Source organism: Octopus sinensis, linkage group LG24, assembly GCF_006345805.1.
Source record: "Octopus sinensis linkage group LG24, ASM634580v1, whole genome shotgun sequence".
Classification (NCBI taxonomy): domain Eukaryota; kingdom Metazoa; phylum Mollusca; class Cephalopoda; order Octopoda; family Octopodidae; genus Octopus; species Octopus sinensis.
In genome coordinates, this window is record NC_043020.1 from 14728364 (window position 1) to 14752363 (window position 24000).

At 40.1% G+C, this 24000-nt stretch overlaps 1 protein-coding gene across 2 annotated transcripts in view; it reads right to left on the reverse strand.

Moving 5' to 3' along the window:
* The window catches only part of LOC115223827 (QRFP-like peptide receptor), an 84358-nt gene that overhangs the window by 48384 nt on the left and 11974 nt on the right, over positions 1-24000 (reverse strand). Inside the window, exons 1-2 of one of the 2 annotated variants that reach the window (XM_036512779.1) lie at positions 11353-11357; positions 9929-9939 (exon numbers count right to left, since the gene is read on the reverse strand). The exons of the other annotated variant lie outside the window; for it this stretch is intronic. The gene's annotated coding sequence lies outside the window, so the exon portion shown is untranslated. Of the gene's footprint in view, positions 1-9928; positions 9940-11352; positions 11358-24000 lie in introns of those variants that run through there. 2 annotated transcript variants of the gene reach the window in all.

The window sequence follows — 24000 nt, forward strand, 5'->3', positions numbered from 1 at the left end:
GACTTATTCTTTGGAAGCCTAGTACTTATTCTATCAGTCTCTTTTGCCGAACCGCTAAGCTACAGAGACGTAAACACACCAGCATCAATTGTCAAGCAATGTTGGGAGGATAAACACAGACACACAAACATATACACACACATATATATATATATATACATATATACGACAGGCTTCTTTCAGTTTCCATCTACCAATTCCACTCAAAAGGCTTTGGTTGGCCCGAGGCTATAGAAGAAGACACTTGCCTAAGGTGCCACGCAGTGGGACTGAATCCAGAACCATGTGGTTGGTAAGCAAGCCACTTAACCACACAGCCACTCAAAAACATGTAATAAATGCAGAAGCAGAAAATAGACATAGAAATTAACCAAATCCCCAGCCAGAGTGTCAAATGCAATGTGGTATCTTCAGCAATAATATTACTCCCCTTCCAGTGGCACCAGCGGCAATACACACACAGACACACACACACACACACAGATAGATAGATAGATATACATATATATTCATATATCACACTGACACACCAACACACATTCACACACATACAGATACACACTACACATATACATATATATACATACATACACACACATATATATAATTGCAAAGTAATAAATAAAACATATGCATATATACATACATATATGTACGTACCTACATCTATATGTATATATACATGCATATATATACAGGACACCAAAAAGCCGTCGAACACAATGAGAAACGAAAACATAAAAACAAAACCAAGGAAATGGACATTTTTCTTAAACAACGAAAAAACTATGTACAAGACATACAACACAAGGAAAATTCCCCTTCTTCAGCCGCCTCTGCTTCGTCTACTCCATGTATATATACATATACATACATACATACACACACACACACATACATACATACATACATACATACATACATACATACATACATACATACATACATACATATATACATATGGATATATATACATATGGACTTGCAGATCAACTCCATTTCACATACAATTAAATGGAAAATCATAGAAAAATTTATACCATATGTTAATGTATCTAAAAAATACAAGTCAGCTGAAAGATTATATATCCTTTTTAAATCTAAGAATTTCACTATACTGCTGAATTCCAGATCAGAAATTTTCAACAAATGCAAACATATGGACAAGTTTCCTGGAGTACACCAACCTCTCTAGACTGTGCAGCTGTACTGGAAACTCTTTAGACCCTTTTTGTTGATTCTACACCAACTAGCTTTATGGCTTTACGTAACTCTAATTCTCTTCTTTTTACTTTCTTCTTCCGTTTTTTTCACCCTTCCACTTTTTGCATCAATCCTCCTCTTATTTTTTGCTTGTGATTTCTCTTGTTCTATTGTTCTGATTTGTATATTGTATAGGCCATGTGCTCAGAGCCTAAAGATTGCTCAGAGACACTAGGTATATTATTAAAAACTGCCTAGACAATATCTCCAGTGTATGAAGCTATTAGCAGTTCATAATTACATACTATGTAGATTAAACAATATATATATATATATACTATATATATATATATATATATAATATATATATATATATATAATATATATATATATATAATAATAAGAGTAAATAATTTCTTTAATGATTTTTAAAACCAACAATTATTTACTGGTAGATTTTGGCATGTAAATATAACCATTAACGGTAGGAACTTCTGTAAAGTTCAGTATATATATATTGTATATAAATAAAAGGGGCAGGCAACAGGTTGCTTAGCTGCATACCGAAAAAATTAGAAATAGCAGTCATAGACTGTTTATTCTATTTTCTACAAATGAGACTCCACATACGACATATCCCTGTAATTCATATATGCAAAACAGAAGGAAGAAATATATAAATATATTTACACACACACACACACACACACACACACAAACACACACATATATATATTTATATATATAAACATACAGTTTGTTTGAGCTAAATTTGACGATCTTTTATGCCTCCCATTTTTTTTTCAGAAACATCTTGATGAATTGGTGAATAGTCAATGGCATTGGAAAGCATAAAGATTGAGAAAAAAGTTAGCTGACATGGAGGACAGGAAGCCATTGAGTATTGGAAAAAAGTTATCTGTGTCATGATGATTCATGCTGGGCATCAAAATGTTGACTTCATGACTGCCGCTCAATGCTCTGTGAACACTGTAAAGGCTGTATGTTGTGACATGGACAGCTTTAACAGAGCTGTGACTAGCAAGAAGGGACAAAACAGATGTCCTGACTGCATCCTCCAATAATTTTGAAGAGGGCCTTAACCCTATAACATTCTGATTATTTTGTTAAATGCATTGATTTTTCATTCATATTGTTTTTAATTATCATCATCATTATCATCGTTTAACGTCCATTCTCCATGCTAGCATGGGTTGGACGGTTCGACCGGGGATCTGGGAAGCCAGAAGGCTGCACCAGGCTCCAGTCTGATCTGGCAGTGTTTCTACTGCTGGATGCCCTTCCTAATGCCAACCACTCCGAGAGTGTAGTAAAATTAATCGTGCATTATTTTGTAGCTTCAAAATTTTGATGATGTTATTGTATACCCTATAATGGTATTGCAGGATAGGTGTGATAGGCTGGATCTGGCTGGTTAAAGCATAACACAGCATATTTAGGTCAGATATGACCAGTTTAAATACTAAAGGGTTAAGCTCAATTCAAACAGTTATGTGAAGCAGCTAGAGACTGCAGTCAATATGGTCTTCTAGTGCGCAGCTGGAAGGCCATATGTGAAGCAGCAGGATTTGGCTTCTTGCTGTACCTTTAGAAAGAGTCAGAAGTGGTTGTTGGAGAATTTCTACAACTTCACCAGCCCCAGTTTCTGGCCTCTTATTTCCTGAAATTGTAATTCTATGGATTACTATGTGAGCAACGTGGTTAGAAAGACACCAACCATTCTGCCTGAAACACCAAGGCCAAGTTGGCAGCCAAGACCAAGTTGGCAGCCAAGGCCAAGTTGGCAGCCAAGACCAAGTTGGCAGCCAAGACCAAGTTGGCAGCCAAGGCCAAGTTGGCAACCAAGGTCAAGTTGGCAGCCAAGGCCGAGTTGGCAGCCAAAGCCAAGTTGGCAGCCAAGGCCAAGTTGGCAGCCAAGACCAAGTTGGCTGCCAAGGCTAAGTTGGCAGCCAAGACCAAGTTGGCAGCTAAGGCCAAGTTGGCAGCCAAGACCAAGTTGGCAGCCAAGGCCAAGTTGGCAGCCAAGGCCGAGTTGGCAGCCAAAGCCAAGTTGGCAGCCAAGGCCAAGTTGACAGCCAAGGCCAAGTTGGCAGCCAAAGCCAAGTTGGCAGCCAAGGCTAAGTTGGCAGCCAAGACCAAGTTGGCAGCCAAGGCCAAGTTGGCAGCCAAGACCAAGTTGGCAGCCAAAGCCAAGTTGGCAGCCAAGGCCAAGTTGGCAGCCAAAGCCAAGTTGGCACCAAGGCCGAGTTGACAGCCAAGACCAAGTTGGCAGCCAAGGCCAAGTTGGCAGCCAAGACCAAGTTGGCTGCCTAGGCTAAGTTGGCAGCCAAGACCAAGTTGGCAGCTAAGGCCAAGTTGGCAGCCAAGACCAAGTTGGCAGCCAAGGCCAAGTTGGCAGCCAAGGCCGAGTTGGCAGCCAAAGCCAAGTTGGCAGCCAAGGCCAAGTTGACAGCCAAGACCAAGTTGGCAGCCAAGGCCAATTTGGCAGCCAAGACCAAGTTGGCTGCCAAGGCTAAGTTGGCAGCCAAGACCAAGTTGGCAGCCAAGGACAAGTTGGCAGCCAAGACCAAGTTGGCAGACAAGGCCAAGTTGGCAGCCAAGGCCGAGTTGGCAGCCAAGGCCAAGTTGGCAGTCAAGACCAAGTTGGCAGCCAAGGCCACAGAAGTGTTCCAAGATCTTCCAAGGGACACAGTGATGAACATATGAGCCAGGTGCTGGAGCCATCTCGAGGCTGTGGTGAAAGCAGAGGGCACCCACTTTGAGCAAAGTGTTGTCTCCCGGCCATAATCTAGATGTTGTTTTGGATTTTCAAAAATACTTTTTATTTTTGGATGGGATATTGTGTTTTCTTTTCCTTTTATGCAAACTGTAAAATCGGCCCCAGGACTTATTCTTTGTAAGCCTAGTACTTATTCTATCGGTCTGTTTTGTGGAACCACTGAGTTACAGTTGTCAAGCGTTGGTGAGAGGACAAATACAGACACACACGTGCGTGCACACACACACACAACACACACACACATATACACGATGGACTTCTTTCAGTTTCTGTCTACCAAATCCACTCACAAGGCTTTGGATGGCCCAAGACTATAGTAAAAGATACTTGCCCGAGGTGCCATGCAGTGGGACTGAACCTGGAACTATGTGGTTGGTAAGCAATCTACATACCACACAGCCGCTCCTGCACCTATAAATGTATATATATATGTGTATATATATATGTGTGTGTATATATATATATATATATATATATATAAAAACGTATAAATGTATATATATATGTATATATATGTGTGTATATATATATATATAATATATATGTATATATATATATGTATATATATATGTATATATATGTGTGTGTGTATGTATATATATATATATATATATATAATATATATATATATATATATATATATATATATATATATATATATACATATATATATATATGTATGTATATATACATATATATATATATGTATGTATATATACATATATATGTACACACGGAGTGACAAATATCAGATCAATTGTAACGTAGCAATATTGCATGTTGCTGCAGATGTGCATGTAGTGAAAGATGTTTGTTGCAACAGCAGAAGCCTGTGATATTGATCTGCTAACAACACAACTGCTGGTGGACTAGTTCATCGATTTACTTAGACTACAGTGTAATAGCAGTAGCAGCAGTAGCAGTAGAAGTACTAGTAGTAGTAGTAGTAGTAGTAATAATAGCAGCAGTAGATACCTGATCAGATCTATAGTCAACCAAGTCAGATGTGCTGGCATCATGTTTTACAGCCAGGTGTTAAATGAAGCTGAAGGAGGCAATAGGTTTTCCTATTGAGCTGTTTCTAATTGCCACTAAGAACCACATCAAACTCTGTTGAGAGATAAGTCAGCCTCTGTCACGCTGGTCCATCATTGTAATATGTTGTACCCGGTAAACTTGAATGAGTTGGAATTAAAAAGGGTAGGCAGCTGTAGAAACCGTATTTGAAAATGGATGGGATGTATGAGTGATGTAGGTTGTTTCTGACCTCTCAAGGAGAGCTGGAGGGTGATATCTGTAAATGAGAACTAGTTTAGTCAATGGTGTCCTCTATGTCATTATCGTCATGATAGCTTAGAAAGGTAGATCGACATAAAATGACAGAAAAATGATGTGTGTGTGTGTGTGTATGTATGTATGTATGTATGTATGTATGTATGTATGTGTGTATGTATGCATGTATGTATGTATATATATATGTATGTATGTACGTATGTACGTATGTTTGTATGTATGTATGTATGTATATACATATATATTCTTTTACTCTTTTACTTGTTTCAGTCATGTGACTGTGGCCATGCTGGAGCACCACCTTTGGTCGAACAAATCGACCCCCAGGACTTATTCTTTGTAAGCCTAGTGCTTACCCTATCAATCTCTTTTGCTGAACATCTAAGCTACAGGGATGTAAACATACCAAGATCGGTTGTCAAATGATGGTGGAGTGGACAAACACAGACACACACACACACACACACACACATTTATATATATATGATGGGATTCTTTCAGTTTCCGTCTACCAAATCCACCCACAATGACTTTGGTTGGCCTGAGGCTATAGTAGAAGACACATATTCATGGTGCCATGCAGTGGGACTGAACCCAGAACCAAGTGGTTGGTAAGCAAGCTACTTACCACACACCCACTCCTATATCATCCTCATCATCAGCATTTATTGTCTTCTTTCCATGTTGGTATGGGTTGGATGGTTTGACAGGAGCTGGCAAGCCAGAGGACAGCACTAAGCTCCACTCTCTGTTTTGGCCTGTTTCTTATGGCTGAATGCCTTTCCTAATGCCAACCATTTTACTGAATATATATATGTGTGTGTGTGTGTGTGTGTGTGTTTAGGCAAATAGAAAATAAGACAAAAACAACAAAAGTCAAAAGGATGTACACAGTGAATGTATCAAGTATATAAATACATATACAGGGTGGGTGGAAGGTAAGTAGGCATTAGACATTTTTTATAGAATTTTTAGTATCACTGAAGTTATGTCAAAAAACATTTTTAAAACAGACAACATCATCATCATCATTGTTTGACCGTGATCGAGACAATGGAATTTACCATGCTACACCAGACTTCACGGTCCATCATAGCATTACGGACGTCCTGTTGCTGGATGTTTGTATCCCTGAAGATTACATCAGGGTAGGAGAGTGTGCGCCCTCTGATATTGTGAGTAGATGGCTTCCAGAGGAGAAGAGTAGAAATTGCCTCGTTTTCAGCTCTACAACAATGTCCAGCAAACTGGACTCTCCTACCTTTCACAAGAGATGACACAGGTGGTAGTTTCCCATATATTTGCATTTTGGTTGGATGGCGCTTCCACGAGAGGTTTTGAGCTCTCATAAGGAGGCGAGTGTAGGTTCCATCCAACCGCCTCTCAAGCTTCTTTGATAACGTCCAGGTTTCTGAGCCATGTAGTAGAATTGGTTCGACTGTGACTTTGAAGATTTTAAGTTTGAAGTCTCTACTTAGATTTGATTACCAGATCTTATGCATGGGGCGTTCTTATTTTCTTAATGTCTTATATCTTATTTCTTATTTTCCAGATGGTTGGTTGCATGACTGTTCAGCAGCATGCTATGATGTGTGGAATTCCATTGTTTCAGTTTAGAGATGGTAGTGTGCATGGAAAGGTAAGCATGCAACACTACATCCGAAGACAATAAAAAGTTGTCATGCAAAGCTGATGATCACAGGCTCTGTGAATGGTGCAAGAAGAAGTGGCTGTCCAACCAGATCCCCATCAGTGGAGAATGGGGTAACAGTGCAGGAAATGTTTAATCACAGCCCACAAAAATCAACATGTCAAGCAGCTTGTGAAAGTGGACTAACAAGACACGTAATACGTATGGTGTTGCATAAAGAATTGAATTTTCGTCCGCGGAAACCCCATTACATGCAGGAGCTAAAACCTGAAGACTGTGACTGTAGAAGTTCAGAAGATCAGATCTCACTCCATGTGATTTTTACCTGTGGGGTTACACAAAAGAGGAGGTGTACAGACTTGGAGGCATGGATTCAGTAGGTTCTCAATGATATCCCAGATGGCATCCTTCAGAAGGTTGTTCATTCCATCCCTGGCCGTTTGAGGAAACTTGTTGATGCCACCGGTGCTTACATTAAGATATGAAGATTTACTTTCATTTTCCTGCCACAGTTTAATGTCTAAAACAAATAAAAGACCCTATGTATTTACAGTAAACATCTTCATCCTCTATATACCTTGTAACAGTCACAAACTGTATTTATCCAATCGTTATTTCCATCTGCAAATCTAAAAACTGCGTCGATTCTGTCCTCGGCTTGTCAATATCTCTCTAGTCAATAACTGTAGGTTATATAAATCTAAGTATTCATTGTAGATGACTAAACAATTGCATCAATAGGCCATACCTATTTTATTGACAACTGTCAATGTATGTTGATGACTGTCTTGGTGTCTTTAGGTTAAATACAGATTTCCTTGATATCTTTACATTACATAAATCTTAATGACTTGCTCGATATGTTTAATTTAAATGTATAGAGATAACTTTCTTGATATCTTTACATTATGAACAAATACATATAACTGCTTTGATATCTTTAGGTTAAAGACATCTAGATTACTTCCTTGATATGTTAAGTTTAATTATATGCGGCTGACTTTTTCCGATAGCTTATATTAATATGCACGTTTATTACATTCTGGGAGATTACTTTGGTTGATAGTTTTAGGTTAAATACAGGAAGGTAACTTCCATCCAATCACCCATCTAACCAACCAATCAACCAACCAACCAACCATCTATCCGTTCGTCCATCCATCCATCCATCCATCCATCCGTCCACCCAGCCATCCACCCATTCATCCATCCATTCATCCATCTGTCCGTTTATTTGTCCATCCATCCATCTGTCCATCTATTTGTCCATCCATGCATCCATCCATCTTCTCTGCCCACAACTCCTGAGATGGTTGTTGGGATAGAGTTCTCGGACACCTCCTCCAAAAGGTCCCATCAAAAGCATCCATCGTTAGGTTTTCCAACTGGATTCCTAAGTATGCTCAGCCGAAGCTGTAGCGGTTGACTTTGCATTTTATCCATTTGGGGTCAATAAAATAAGTACCAGCTGAGTGCTGGGGTCAATATAATCCGATATGATCAACTTAACCCCCTCCCCAAATTGCTGGCCTTGTGTCAAAATTTGAAACCAATATTCCCACAATCTCTTGAAGACCTGCCACACAGAGAATATCTGGTCAGTTGTGCTGCATCCAAGATAGAAGCCACATTATTCTTCAGCAAGACTGGACTCGACAATTTCTCTACTTCCCTTTTCCAGATACCTAGTGTACACTTTTCCAGAGAGGCTCAATAAGGAGATTCCTCCATAATTTGGACACTCTCTTGTCTCCCTTTTTAAAAACCCTCCCAGATTACCATTGCTTTATTGTCTGTCCATAGGTCCAGGCCAACTGGCATACATGAGTCAACCATGAATACCTTCTCTATTAAGGCTTTTAACAACTTAGGTCAAATTTCATCCTCCCCAGTAGCCTTGCCACATTTGAGTGCTTTAATCACCTCTATAACTTCAGCCTCTGTGAAGTTAGCCATTGGCCCTAGATGGACCTCATGTCCACTAGAATATATTATCATGACTGGATTTAGAAAATCAGCAAAAGTATTCGCTTTTCTTCCTAAGAATGCTCTGCTTCGTAGAGGAAGAACCCCACCTTCAACCAAGTTCTTAATGGTAAGTGTGGAAGACAGCTTCTTCGTTATGAAGTTGGCAGATGGTCATCCAGAATTCTTTATTGGCCAAATCTAAAGTCAGAGTCCAGCTTAATCCAAAAGTTCTCTCATGACTTAATCTTGGACATTTTTATTACTGCTGTTGAAACTTTTTGTGCTCAGAAGGGGAGATTTGTTTCTGAGTCAGGCTTCATAAACCTCTGTTTTTGTTCAGAAGGCATTTTTGACTGCCTGCTACCATACTGAGCCACTTTATCCCAATTGTACATCCAGAGAAGAAACTGCCAAATGAAACAATTTCCATTCTGTTTCAGCATCCTCAGTTTGTTCAGAAAAGTCTCTGAATTTGGATGCAATAGGGTTCACATATTTCTCTCTTATCCTTCCATCTGTCAGGGCTTCTCCCTTAATCCTGTAAGTCACACTGGACTTAGCAGTTTTGTGAGTTCTCACAACTTCCATCCAATCACCCATCCAACCAACCAATCAACCAACCAATCAACCAACCAGCCAATCATCTATCCATTCATCCATCCATCCATCCATCCATCTGTCCACCCAGCCATCCACCCACTCATCCATCTATCCTAGTCTCAGGTTGCAGATAACTAGGTAGTGATAAGCTGATAACTCAGCCCCTCTCTCCTTACACAAAATACAGCACAGAATTTTTAAAAAAATCAGAGATAACAAGATCCATCAATGACTTGTGTCTCAAAGTATCCCTTTTTTTCTTTTCACTGCTTTCGTAGATTCACATGACTCTCTGTTGCCATCCAATACCATTATCATGAATTTGAATAATGAGCATGAGTCATACTGAATCCTTCATTAGCTGAGATTACACAACCATGGATACCATCCCTATCGATGTGTTGCAGTTAATCTCTTGATAGAGCTTGCTAGTCCTGACCATTGATGTTGTAGGATTCCTCTGCTCAACAGTTATGTAAGAAGTACCATTGGTTCAGCTGAACTCTTCCACTACCTCTTCACAATCCGTCAGACTGCAATCCCATGACTTCACTGTATCCCTGGCAGGGTGGCTGAACAGGTGCTATGCCTTGCCAAAGGGCAGCCTGTAACTATGTGAGGTATTTTTAAAATGCCCACATACCCACAAAGTATCCCTAATCCAGATATATTTATGGATATACAGGGGTTGGGCAAAATAATGGAAACACCTTAAAATTTCAAACAAGTTTATTTTAATATAGGGTAGGGCCACCTTTGGCAGTAAGTACAGCTTGAATTCTACAAGGTATGGACTCGTAGAAAGTTTGAATTGTTTCCAAAGGAATTCTTGTCCATTCTTCAGCTAAAACAGTCTCCAGTTCTTGTAGTGATGATGGTACAGGATATCGACTCCTTACTTAATTTTCTAAAATGCACAATAAATGTTCAATAATATTGAGATCTGGGGACTGAGGTGGCCAAATAAGATGTTCAACTTCACTAGAATGTTTCTTGTACCATTCAGGAAGAAATATTTGCCTCAGAATAAGCTACTATTCCTAGCTTTTGATTTGGAGATGGTGTTTAACAGGGGACCATTCGGTAATTTGGTGGTCACGGAATAAACAAAGATGCAGTGAGTAAAGTGAGAGTCAACAACGATTTCGGTGATAAATTTAGTGTGAAGCTAGTTCATTACAGTTCAGTTCCCTGTCTCCTATTTATCATAGTCTCAGAGGCAATTACAGAACAGATTAAGTCTGGCTGTCCATGGGAAAAGCTATATACTGATGACCTAGTTCTCATAGCTGAATATATAGGGAAATCAGAAAAGAAAAAAATCCAGGCATGCAAGCTAAACCTAGAATCAAGAGGCCTCAAGATATTAGCATAAACTAAGGTTTTAGTGAGTAGGAAAGAAAACAGGAAACTGGTATCTTCAGAGAAATGACCTTGCTCGATGAGCAGGAAGGGAGTAGGTATGAACTTCATTTGTTATACGCAGTGTAAACTACAGAGAAACAAGAAGTGTAGTGGAATCATGTGCTAATTGAGACAGTAAGCTTCATGTGTGACAGATGCATTGGAGCAATACATACAATAAGCAGACCAAGAATTGTCTTAAATGCTCAAATGACTCACTAGAAGGAGATGAGCACCTTTTCAAACTCCACCCGACTAACACCCGTGGACTCGTGGACATATTTACAAAGTCAGAAAACAGCACAGCTCCCATGACTTTCGGAAACATTTTTTCACGCTGAGAGTTGCTGAAGCATGGAACAAACTGCCGGCACCAGTTGTTAGTTGTTGGAGCACTGCATCCTTCAAAACTTCCATGCTTCCTGAGATTCACCAACACTACACCTGATTTTCTCCCCTCCATACACACGCAAGCATGTATCTGACTCATACATTGTTTGCTTTCCAGACATTTGTACATTACTGCATACACTTTATATGCACTTTCTGACAAGTTGTGGTGCACCTGAGCACTGTATACAATAATTTCATTATTATTATTATTATGATAACTTCAAAAAAAATTTTTTTTATTAAGGATACATAATTAACTAACAGAGAAGGTAAACTTTATATACATAGCATAGGAGCAGTATATATTATGAGTAGACTAGAAATAGATTCTCTTAAGTGTCCACATGGCTGACTAAAAGTGGCTGATACTTTTTGTTACTTGGGAGATGAAAAAAGCAAGAGAGATTGTTGCTCAGAAAACATAGTAGCCAGAATAAGAAGAGGTTGGAAAAAGTTTAGAGAGCTTCTACCACTGCTGGCAACAAAGGCCTTTTTCCTCAGAGTAAAGGTCGGATTGTATGATGCTTGTCTTAAATCTGCAATGCTGCATAATAATGAGACATGGGCCTTGAAAGAAATGAAGTGAGCATGCTCATTGGATGTCCATTGTAAGTTTTTGGGATTATATCATCATCATCATAATCATCATCATCATCATCATCATCGTTTAGCGTCCACTTTCCATGCTAGCATGGGTTGGATGGTTCAATTGGGGTCTGGAAAGCCCGAAGGCTGCACCAGGCCCAGTCTGATCTGGCAGTGTTTCTACAGCTAGATGCCCTTCCTAACGCCAACCACTCCGTGAGTGTAGTGGGTGCTTTTTACGTGCCACCGACACAGGTGCAAGACGAGGCTGGCGAACGGCCACGCTCGGATGGTGCTTTTTACATGCCACCAGCATGGAGGCCAGGCGAGGCTGGCAACGGCCACGATCGGATGGTGTTTGTTACGTGCCACCGGCACAGAGGCCAGTCGATGCGGAGCTAAACTATATATATATATATATATATATGTGTGTGTGTGTGTGTGTGTGTGTATATCAAGGAATATGTTGTCATGAAACGTGCATAGTAAAGTATATGATTTGAAATAAGAATTGTCGGTATTAAATTAGATAATTTTAATATTTAGTCCTATATGTACCTATTGTGGATAATGTCGTTCAGTGACGATTGAGTCGCTTGAGGGTGATTCTGTCTCTTAAGCCTATCTATATATATGTATATAATACAGTGAGTAATTCATTTTAACACCACTAAATTGAACTTTTCTCCCCTGTGGACTCGGAAATAACTTCCTTAATATTAATATTAATTATTATAATATATATATATATATATATATATATATATACATACAGGTATATGAATGTGTGGCTGTGTGATAAAAAGCTTGCTTCTAAACTACATGGTTCCAGGTTCAGTCCCTGCGTGGCACCTTGGGCGAGTGTCTTCGACTATAGCCTCAGGCTAACTAAATCCTTGTGAATGTATTTGGTAAATGGGAACTAAAAGAAAGCTGTTGTATATATATATATATGTGTGTGTATATCTATGTGTGTGTGTGTTTCTGTTCGTGTTTGTCACCCCACCACCACTTGACAACTGGTGTTAGTGTGTTTGCATGTCTGTAACTTAGCAATTCGGCAAAAAAGACTGATAGTATAAATACCAGGTTTAAAAAAGAAGTAATAGGTCGGTTCATTTGACTAAAGATTAAAAATTCAAGGCAGTGCCCCTGCATAGCCACAGTCTGATGACTGAAGTAAAAGATAAAAGATCGAGGTACTACTGTAAACCGTCTCCAAAATAGGAAAATAAGAGAAACAAATGTCAAGGATACTTTGAAAAGTAAGCTGATTGTATATTTTCGAAAAATTGTGGCCTCTGATGACATTTCAAAACTGCAGTCATAATTTCCTTTGAAGATTGGAAGTCCACCTGAAGATTGTCGATCAAGACAAGAAACGATTGTAGTGGCGGTTTTTTTGACTATTTATTAAAATTTTATGTATTGATTAAGTCTTTCCTTGTTTGTTTTGCAAAATAGTGGTTTTGTCTCTAATAATATTTTATATATATATATATATATATATAATATATATATATGCATATATATATATGAAAAGAGATGACAAAGAAATAAACAATTATCCCATGAACTTCATTAGCTTACAGCTGTTTCCCGCTGTATAAGAGGCATTGCACTCATAGTTGAGTGCTGGAGTAACACCTTACAGCTTCATCAGAGCCTCAAACATAAAGTGCAATTATTTGAGAAAACAAATACATTTAAGCATCTGTAGTGAATCTTGCATGCATGAAGTGGATTCGATCTACCATAGCCAAATTTAAAATAAACCCTGCAACAGAATTTTTTCCACGATGGAACAATGGTTTTTCCCTGACAGCAGTTTTACATTTTCCAGATGCATTTAGCTAGGCCAAAATAATGTCTTCACTACTTGACCCTTTCTAACCTCTTCTACTCCACCAAAAGCTAGAAATAGAGATAACAAGACCACCAACTAAATCTATTGTTCTCAATGATATATCTATCCTTCTGTTATACAAGCAAAAATCAGTTAGTCACTGCAGTGACAACTCAGTGAGAATAAAGTCTAGCTAACCTGCTAGAACATTGGTCAGAGGGAGAAATGAAGTTTACTGCCAGCAACTGTGACACAACGTTCCTCGCCCTACAATTCTCACTAGCTCTAATTCTGTTCTCTTACAACATCATCCTATCTCTCTCGGCAATTACTACTACTAAACAATGAAGAGGACACAAGCACAAACTTTTCTTTTGCATGCTTTTGAATTGAATATAACCTGTCTGTCAAGGCAGGGTATTGTAACGTAATGGTAAATAAATGTTTCCTTAAAACTTAATGCATTATCCATCTTTCACATCTTACAGTATGCATTACCAACAAATTTTTATCGTTGCATCTGCTGACTCCAACATACCATAATATTGTTTACAAATCAATTTCTGCCGTTACAATTGGTGTCCCTCGACTTCAACTAAAATTGTTTACAATTCAATATCTGCCGTTACACATCTCGAACCTGCAATCCTTCGACTGTATACAGGGAAACACTACCAATGAGAAAGCATAGATGTGGGGGATGAAATGCAGGGGTTCATTGTACAATTAGAATAGAATTAATTTTAAGATGTGTATAATGATGGGTGTAGCAAGATGTAAAGAAAAGGTGAATAGATTAATCAGTAAGAACATATGTGTATACACAAACATACATACATACATATATATTGTGTTGTTTGTTCCTTCTTGAGCCATGCTTGGCTCATAAGGGCCAGTTTCCCAGTTTCGTTGACATATAGGTTCCCCACCTGGACAGGACGCTGGTCTGTCACAGGTGAGCAGGAAAAAAGAGTGAGAGGAATTTGTGGCGAAAGAGTCAGCAGAAGTTTGCCATTACCTTCTGCCAGAGCTGCAGAGAGCTTTGGTGTTTTGCTCATAAACACACACACCACCTGGTCCAAGATTTGAACCCGCAATCTTTTGACCATGTGTCAGCTGCTCTAACCACTAGGCTATGTGCCTCCACTACATACATATATATAGTAAGATAAAATATACATATAGACAACACATATTTATATCAGTATACATCAATGTATGTGTGTGTGTGTGTGTGTGTATATATATATATATATACTCTCTTTTTACTCTTTTACTCTTTTACTTGTTTCAGTCATTTGACTGTGGCCATGCTGGAGCATCGCCTTTAGTCGAGCAAATCAACCCCAGGACTTATTCTTTGGAAGCCTAGTACTTATTCTATCGGTCTCTTTTGCTGAACCGCTAAGTTACGGGGGACATAAACAAACCAGCATTGGTTGTCAAGCGATGTTGGGGGGACAAACACACACACACAAACATATATACACACATACATACATATATACATATATACATATACAGGACGGGCTTCTTTCAGTTTCCGTCTACGAAATCTACTCACAAGGCTTTGGTCAGCCCGAGGCTATAGTAGAAGACACTTGCCCAAGGTGCCACGTAGTGGGACTGCACCCAGAACCATGTGGTTTTTAAGCAAGCTACTTACCACACAGCCACTCCTACACCTATATATATATATATATATATAATATATATATATATATATATATATATATATATATTATATATATATATATATATATATATGGAGAGAGAAAGAGAGAGAGAAAGAGAAAGATTGGGAGTTGTACCTCTATGTATTTTAGTGTTGGTGTGAAATGAGATCCCAGTAGGGTGTGACTTGCATCTTGGGGGTGAGGATTGAAATGGTAAGCATCATTGTCATTTAACAACACATCAGACACCACTTAATTCCCAATAGTGAACATCTACCGGATTATCTTCCTGGAGTTATCCATGTGATAGCAAAATCATGGGCTGTATCTATCTTCTTTAGCTTAACAAATAATTAACCAATAATTAACCAATAATTAACCAATGATTAACCAATGATTAACCAATGATTAACAGCCACCTAATCTTCCTTTTCCTTTTCCTCCTCCCATTATCTATCAATCATTTCTATTAATCCTCAGTCCTCAGATTGTTCAAGCTGAACAGTGACTTTACTAATCTTATCCGGCTACATATGTGACCTATAAAGGTCACTGTCAAGTGACCTCTAAAGGTCATTGTCATGGCCAAACTTCCAGAGTGTTGGATGTGTGTTTGGTTGTTGTCAGTGTTGCAGTTTCAAAAGATTAAAGTTCAGTCAGTGTTTAATTATTTTATCTGAGACTGGATATGATCTGTCAGTGGAGCTAAGGATAAACAAAAGAAATCAGAGAGAGAGAGAGAGTATGTATGTATGTATGCATGTATGTATGTATGTGTGTGTGTGTATGTATTTATGTATGTATGTATGAATGTATGTATGTATGTATGTATGTATGTGTGTGTGTATGTATGTATGTACGTATGTATGTATGTTTGTATGTATGTATGTATGTATTTATTTATGTATGTATGTATGTATGTATGTATGTATGTATGTATGTATGTATGTATGTATGTATTTATTTATGTATGTATGTATGGCTGGTTGGATGGCTGGAGGGCTGGATGTATGTATATATGTATGTATGTATGTATGGATGTATGTATGCATATATGTATGTATGTATGTATGTATGTATGTATGGCTGGCTGGCTGGTTGGATGGCTGGAGGGCTGGATGTATGTATATATGTATGTATATATGTATGGATGTATGTATGCATATATGTATGTATGTATGTATGTATGTATGTATGTATGTGTGTGTGTGTGTGTCTGTGTGTGTGTGTATGTATGTATGTATGTATGTATGTATGTATGTATGTATGTATGTATGGCTGGCTGGCTGGTTGGATGGCTGGAGGGCTGGATGTATGTATATATGTATATATATGTATGGATGTATGTATGCATATATGTATGTATGTATGTATGTATGTATGTATGTATGTGTGTGTGTGTGTGTGTGTGTGTGTGTGTGTGTATGTATGTATGGAGGATGGATGGATGGATGGATGCATGTCGGGTCACCCTTAGTGCTATTGGTAACATGTAACCCAATACAACTGGCCACATGGTCAGGCCGTCAGTGACTAAACCAAGCCTGTTTGGTAAGGGGGAGTGATTTTTGTTGGACACCCTGCAGGATGAAAAACAAAACCTTTCAAAGGACAGATGAACTCTGGTGACTCAACAGCCATCCAACAGCTGGTAGTGACAAACCCTGTAGTCTTTGTTTAGATGTCTCTCTTAGGAAAGAGAAATTCTGAAATAACACCTGTTGGAAACCTTGCTCTTCCTTGTTTCTGGAGTAATTGGATTTGTAGAGGAGAGTCTTAGCAATGTTGTGCAAGCTGTTATTGACTTTAAATTTCAGTCTGGACACTGCTGACAGCTATTGTGTTTAATATCTTGAGTAAGATAATTTGTTTGTGATGGTTATACTTGTCTAAGAGTTGACAACTACCATGCATGCATGTGTGTATGCATATGTATGTGTGTGTGTGTGTGCACATACAGAACAGAGAAAGAGAGAGACAGAGGGAGAGAGGGAGGAAGAGAGAGAAAGAGTGTGATGGGAAGCATGTACTTCTATACAACTTTCTATCCTTATTTTTTATTAATTATATTCCCAGGATTATCTCCCTTCTTAATCAGAATTAATCATTAAACAACTTTTTCTCCTCACTGCAGGATCAATTTTAATTAATTAATCAGTGTTTCCTGATTTCCTACATTAATTATGACAACACCAGCTTCACTCCTTTGTTATTGTTGTTGTTGTTGTTGTTTAGCCCAAGGCCAGTCCTGATTAGGCAGGCCTATGATCAAGGACATTCCACTCATGATCATTCCATCTTTTTCATCAGACGCAGTGTATTTATTTAATGTATCTTTCCATTATTTACTTTTAATTTTGAGGGTGATTTAACTGCTATATCTAGCAAACCAAATACCAGAGAAGGATACCCTTGTTGGGTCATGTGACATTTGTTGTTATCATCATTCAGCCCTAAGTCAATCCTGACTGAGATGACATAAGATCAAAGACATCTCAACCAAGACCATCTCAGCTTGTTTTCAAACATTACATCTACATAGACTATGGTGCACATAAAGATCCAACCTTTTCTATGTCAGTCCCACTGCTTGCTTCCAAAAGAATCTCAATTCTCCAATCATATTTACCCCTAAACCGTTTCTGTAACATAGTATTTAACACAATTTCCTCTTGAGATTTTGAACTACGACCAACATAATATTTTGTCTTAAATGTGAGGACTCAGTCAGAATGGGCCCCATCTACATCACTACTAATGTACATAGATTAATGGCATATCACTGAGTATTCACCATCTGATGCACTGAGTCATTTGTCCATTCCCTGACACTCTGAGTCACTAACCTATCCTCTGACACTGAGTTACTCATATATCACCTGATATTGTGAGTCACTCAGTTATTGCTTGACACACCGCATCGCTCATCCATCTGACACTCCGAGTCACTCATCTATTGCCTGACATTTTGAGTTACTCAGTTATTGTCTGACACTCTGAGTTACTCAGTTACCACCTGGCACTCAGAGTCAGTAAACCCCTGAAACACTGAATCATTCATTTATTACCTGATACACTGAGTCACTCATCTATCATGTGACACACTGAGTTGCTAAGGTAGTACTAGACACTCTGAGTCACTTATCTATCCCCTAATACTCTGAGTTACTCATATATCACCTGATAAAGCGAGCCACTCAGTTATTCCCTGACACTGAGTCACTCATCCACCCCTGACACTCCTCTGAGTCACTCAATTATCACCTGACACACTGAGTCACTCATCCATTCTCTGACACTCTAAGTCACTCATCCATTCCTTGACAGTCTGAGTCTCTGATCTATCACCTGATACTCTGAGTTTCTCATTATCATCTGAGACACTGAGTCACTCATCCTTTCTCTGACACTCTATTTCACTCATCCATGCCTCGACACTGTGAGTCACTCATCTATCAAATGACAGTTTGAGTCACTCATCTATCACCTGACACTCTGAGTTTCTCATTATCACCTGACACTCCAAGTCAACCAGTTATCACCTGACACACTGAGTCACTCATCCATTCTCTGACACTCTAAGTCACTCATCCATGCCTCGACACTGTGAGTCACTCATCTATCACCTGACACACTGAGTCACTCATCTATCACCCGACACTCTGAGTTTCTTATTATCACCTGACACTCCAAGTCAACCAGTTATCACCTGACACACTGAGTCCCTCATCCATTCTCTGACACTCTAAGTCACTCATCCATGCCTCGATACTGTGAGTCACTCATCTATCACCTGACAGTCTGAGTCACTCATCTATCACCTGGCACTGAGTTTCTCCTTATCACCTGGGACACTGAGTCACTCATCTTTTCTCTGACACTCTAAGTTACTCATCCATGCCTCGACACCCTGAGTCACTCATCTATCACCTGACAGTCTGAGTCACTCATCTATCACCTGACACTCTGAGTTTCTCATTATCACCTGGGACACTGAGTCACTCATCTTTTCTCTGACACTCTAAGTTACTCATCCATGCCTCGACACCCTGAGTCACTCATCTATCACCTGACAGTCTGAGTCACTCATCTATCACCTGACACTCTGAGTTTCTCATTATCACCTGGGACACTGAGTCACTCATCTTTTCTCTGACACTCTAAGTTACTCATCCATGCCTCGACACCCTGAGTCACTCATCTATCACCTGACAGTCTGAGTCACTCATCTATCACCTGACACTCTGAGTTTCTCCTTATCACCTGGGACACTGAGTCACTCATCTTTTCTCTGACACTCTAAGTTACTCATCCATGCCTCGACACCCTGAGTCACTCATCTATCACCTGACAGTCTGGGTCACTCATCTATCACCTGACACTCTGAGTTTCTCCTTATCACCTGGGACACTGAGTCACTCGTCCTTTCTCTGACACTCTAAGTCACTCGTCCATGCCTCAACACCTTGAGTCACTCATCTATCACCTGACAGTCTGGGTCACTCATCTATCACCTGGCATTGAGTTTCTCCTTATCACCTGGGACACTGAGTCACTCATCTTTTCTCTGACACTCTAAGTTACTCATCCATGCCTCGACACCTTGAGTCACTCATCTATCACCTGACAGTCTGAGTCACTCATCTATCACCTGGCACTGAGTTTCTCCTTATCACCTGGGACACTGAGTCACTCATCCTTTCTCTGACACTCTAAGTCACTCATCCATGCCTCGACACCCTGAGTCACTCATCTATCACTTGACAGTCTGAGTCACTCATCTATCACCTGGCACTGAGTTTCTCCTTATCACCTGGGACACTGAGTCACTCATCCTTTCTCTGACACTCTAAGTCACTCATCCATGCCTCGACACCTTGAGTCACTTATCTATCACTTGACAGTCTGAGTCACTCATCTATCACCTGACACTCTGAGTTTCTCCTTATCACCTGGGACACTGAGTCACTCGTCCTTTCTCTGACACTCTAAGTCACTCGTCCATGCCTCAACACCTTGAGTCACTCATCTATCACCTGACAGTCTGGGTCACTCATCTATCACCTGACGCTCTGAGTTTCTCCTTATCACCTGGGACACTGAGTCACTCATCTTTTCTCTGACACTCTAAGTTACTCATCCATGCCTCGACACCTTGAGTCACTCATCTATCACCTGACAGTCTGAGTCACTCATCTATCACCTGACAGTCTGAGTCACTCATCTATCACCTGGCACTGAGTTTCTCCTTATCACCTGGGACACTGAGTCACTCATCCTTTCTCTGACACTCTAAGTCACTCGTCCATGCCTTGACACCCTGAGTCACTCATCTATCGCCTGACAGTCTGAGTCACTCATCTATCACCTGACGCTCTGAGTTTCTCATTTTCACCTGAGACACTGAGTCACTCAGTTATCACCTGACACATCTGCAATGTCTACTCATTCACCAACAACAAAGGCAAGTCACCCTGTCGTTGTCACACTTGTCTGAGCTGCAGAATGCACGGTGTCCTCCTCCTTCTCCTCCCCCTCCTCATAATCACCATCATCATCATCATCATCATCATAATCAGTAGCAGCAGCTGCTTGTTGTACGACAGGGAATAAGTGGTCGCTGGTGTCGGGGAGATTTATAGCTCCATGTACATGCCCTATCTTGTCAACATCTACTGCAATGTACTCCCCTACCCCACCCCACCCCCCGCACTTCACCCGTGTATTGGTGAATGGTCATTACAAACAGGTTGTTGTTGTTGTTGTTGTTGTTTAACAACCTTGCCTTGTTTTCTATTGATTTCATTTGAGATTGACCGTTTTGTCTGGATGAGTCAACTTCAGGGGGGAGAGAGAGAAAGAGAGAGAGAGAGCGAGGGTTGACTGTTTGTTGAATAGGATTGGAAGGAGACGAAGAGGAATGATGGGAGGCAGAGGGAGAGGAATGAATGGGTCTGAAGAGGAGGAGATGGAGAATGGTTGAAGTAGGTGACAAAGCGGGAGAGAAAGGGGGAAAAAAGGGTCCAACATGAGGGCCTTAAAAGGAATAAAAGCAAACATCAAAATCAATCATAAATCTTGTCGCTGTTGTTGTCGTTGTTGAGGTCCAGATTATCCCTGACTGAAAAGAGATATGATTTAGATGTTCCAACCATGACCACCCCGTCCTTTTTTGCAAGCATTTACTGCATCTACAACTATATTAGCCAATGTGCCCCCCTTTTTTTTAAAGGCAGCAAGGTGTGGTTTGAGGGTACATAGAAGATGATGATGATGATGATGATTTTGCTGCTGCTGCTGCTGCTGATGATGATGATGAATACTAAGAAGATGGTGATGGTGATGAAAATGAGGACGAGAAGAAAAATTACGTCAGGAAGGATTTGTGCCATGCCAATCATCATCATCATCATCGTTTAACATCTGTTGTCCATGCTGGCATGGGTTGGATGGCTTGACCAGAGCTTGCAAGCTGGGGCGGGGAGCTGAACCAGACACCAGTCTGATTTGGCATGGTTTCTACGGCTGGATACTCTTCCTAACACCAACCACTCCAAGAGTGTAATGGGTGCTTTTACGTGCCACCAGCATGGGTGCCACTTGCATGACACCAGTATCTGCCAGGACTATGATTTCACTTGGCTTGACGAGTCTTCCCTCTGAAGCATGGCATATTGCCAAAGGTCTCAGTCATTTGTCATTGCCTCCGTGAGGACCAATGTAAGAAAGGTGCTTTGTACATGCCACTCTACTCTTTTACTCTTTTACTTGTTTCAGTCATTTGACTGCGGCCATGCTGGAGCACCGCCTTTAATCGAGCAACTCGACCCCGGGACTTATTCTTTTGAAAGCCCAGTACTTATTTTATCGGTCTCTTTTGCCGAACTGCTAAGTAACGGGTCTAAATTTATCTACTTCATTGAATCATTCTGCCATTAATGATTTAGCATTCAAACAAGCCATATCTAGCCCAAATTTTTGGTCTGTTTTTATTTTCAAACTGACCAAATCTGGCTTCTCGTAGCTACCCATTCCAAACAGAAACAATTGCATCATCAAAATCACGGGGCTATATGATAATGCATGATTAATTTGAAACAATCATCATCATCATCATCATTTAATGTCTGTTTTCCATGCTAGCACGGGTTGGACGGTTCGACTGGGGTCTGGGAACCCAAGAGGCGGCACCCGGTTCCAGTCTGATCTGGCAGTGTTTCTACAGCTAGATGCCCTTCCTAATGCCAACCACTCTGTGAGTGTAGTGGGTGCTTTTTACATGCCACCAGCACAGGTGCCAGGTGAGGCTGGCGACGGCCAAGCTCAGTTGGTGCTTTTTACGTGCCACCGGCACGGGGGCCAGTCAATGTGGATAAATAAGCATTACCTTTGATGGATTAATGTGCATGCTAAAGGGTTGAAAGCAGACCCATTCTTCACATCTTACCAAAACCTTAACCAGTTCCAATTCAAGAAATCCTGATTTTATGAGAATAGCAGGAGCTGTGCTCAATCTGCTAAAAATAACAGTCAAATTTTCCTTAATTCACAACTTACCATCTTAAAAATGAAGGAGACCCTGGGTTAGTGTAATCTTAGATAAACTATGTCTATGAAAGTAGAAATGCTCATAGGTGGAATACCTTTGATAATAGGTCTGCTCAAACAGAGCTGACATGGTGCTAACCACCAGCAGCAGCAACAACAACAATTACAGGGGCACATGTTGCTTGAGCTTATCTCCTTAATAAGCAGGGATGAGAGATTAACCCTTTAACATCTAGTTTAGTTAAGTTAAGTTAATTTTTTGACTCAAAAAGCAAAAGCAAGGCCATGTAGGGGGACATGGAGTTATGTACAGGGAGGGTGTTCATGCAAAGAGTTCAGGCCATTTCTGGTCAAGAGAGACTTTGAACCGAGTGGTCGTCGGCATCTTCACTATCTCGTCCGGCAGCTTATTCCACGGATCTGCAACCCGGACGGAGAAAGCCCCTCTCCTTCGATTGAGATGAAATCGTCGCAGATAGAGCTTTTCGGAGTGACCCCGCAGCCGACGATCTGGAGCAGGAGTGAAGAACAGCTCTTTCGAGAAGTTACTCCATCAAGTGTAAGGCTTATATATTCCCATTATTATGAAGTACATAAGACGGCACAAGAACTGGCAGAATCATTAGTGCATTGGATGAAATGCTTAGAGGTATTTCACCTGTCACTCACTACGTTATGAGTTCAAATTCTGCTGAGGTCAACTTTGCCTTTCAGGGTCGAAAAAATAAGTACCAGTTGAACACTGGGATTGATGTAATCAACTAGTCCCCGCCCCAAAATTGCTGGCCTTGTGGCAAAATTTGAAACCTTTATTATGAATTACACATGCATTATCTTGTAGCTTTGAGATTTCAATGATGTGACTCTTTACTTAAGGAATGACATTGTAGGGTAGGTGTAAGAGGTCAGATCTGGTTAGTTTGAACATAAAACAGGAAGAATTTTTGGGCCAGATATGGCCAGTTTAAATGTTAAAGGCTTAAACTTCTCTTGAGAAGGCAGAGATAACATTCGCTGAAGGAAGTCATGTAAA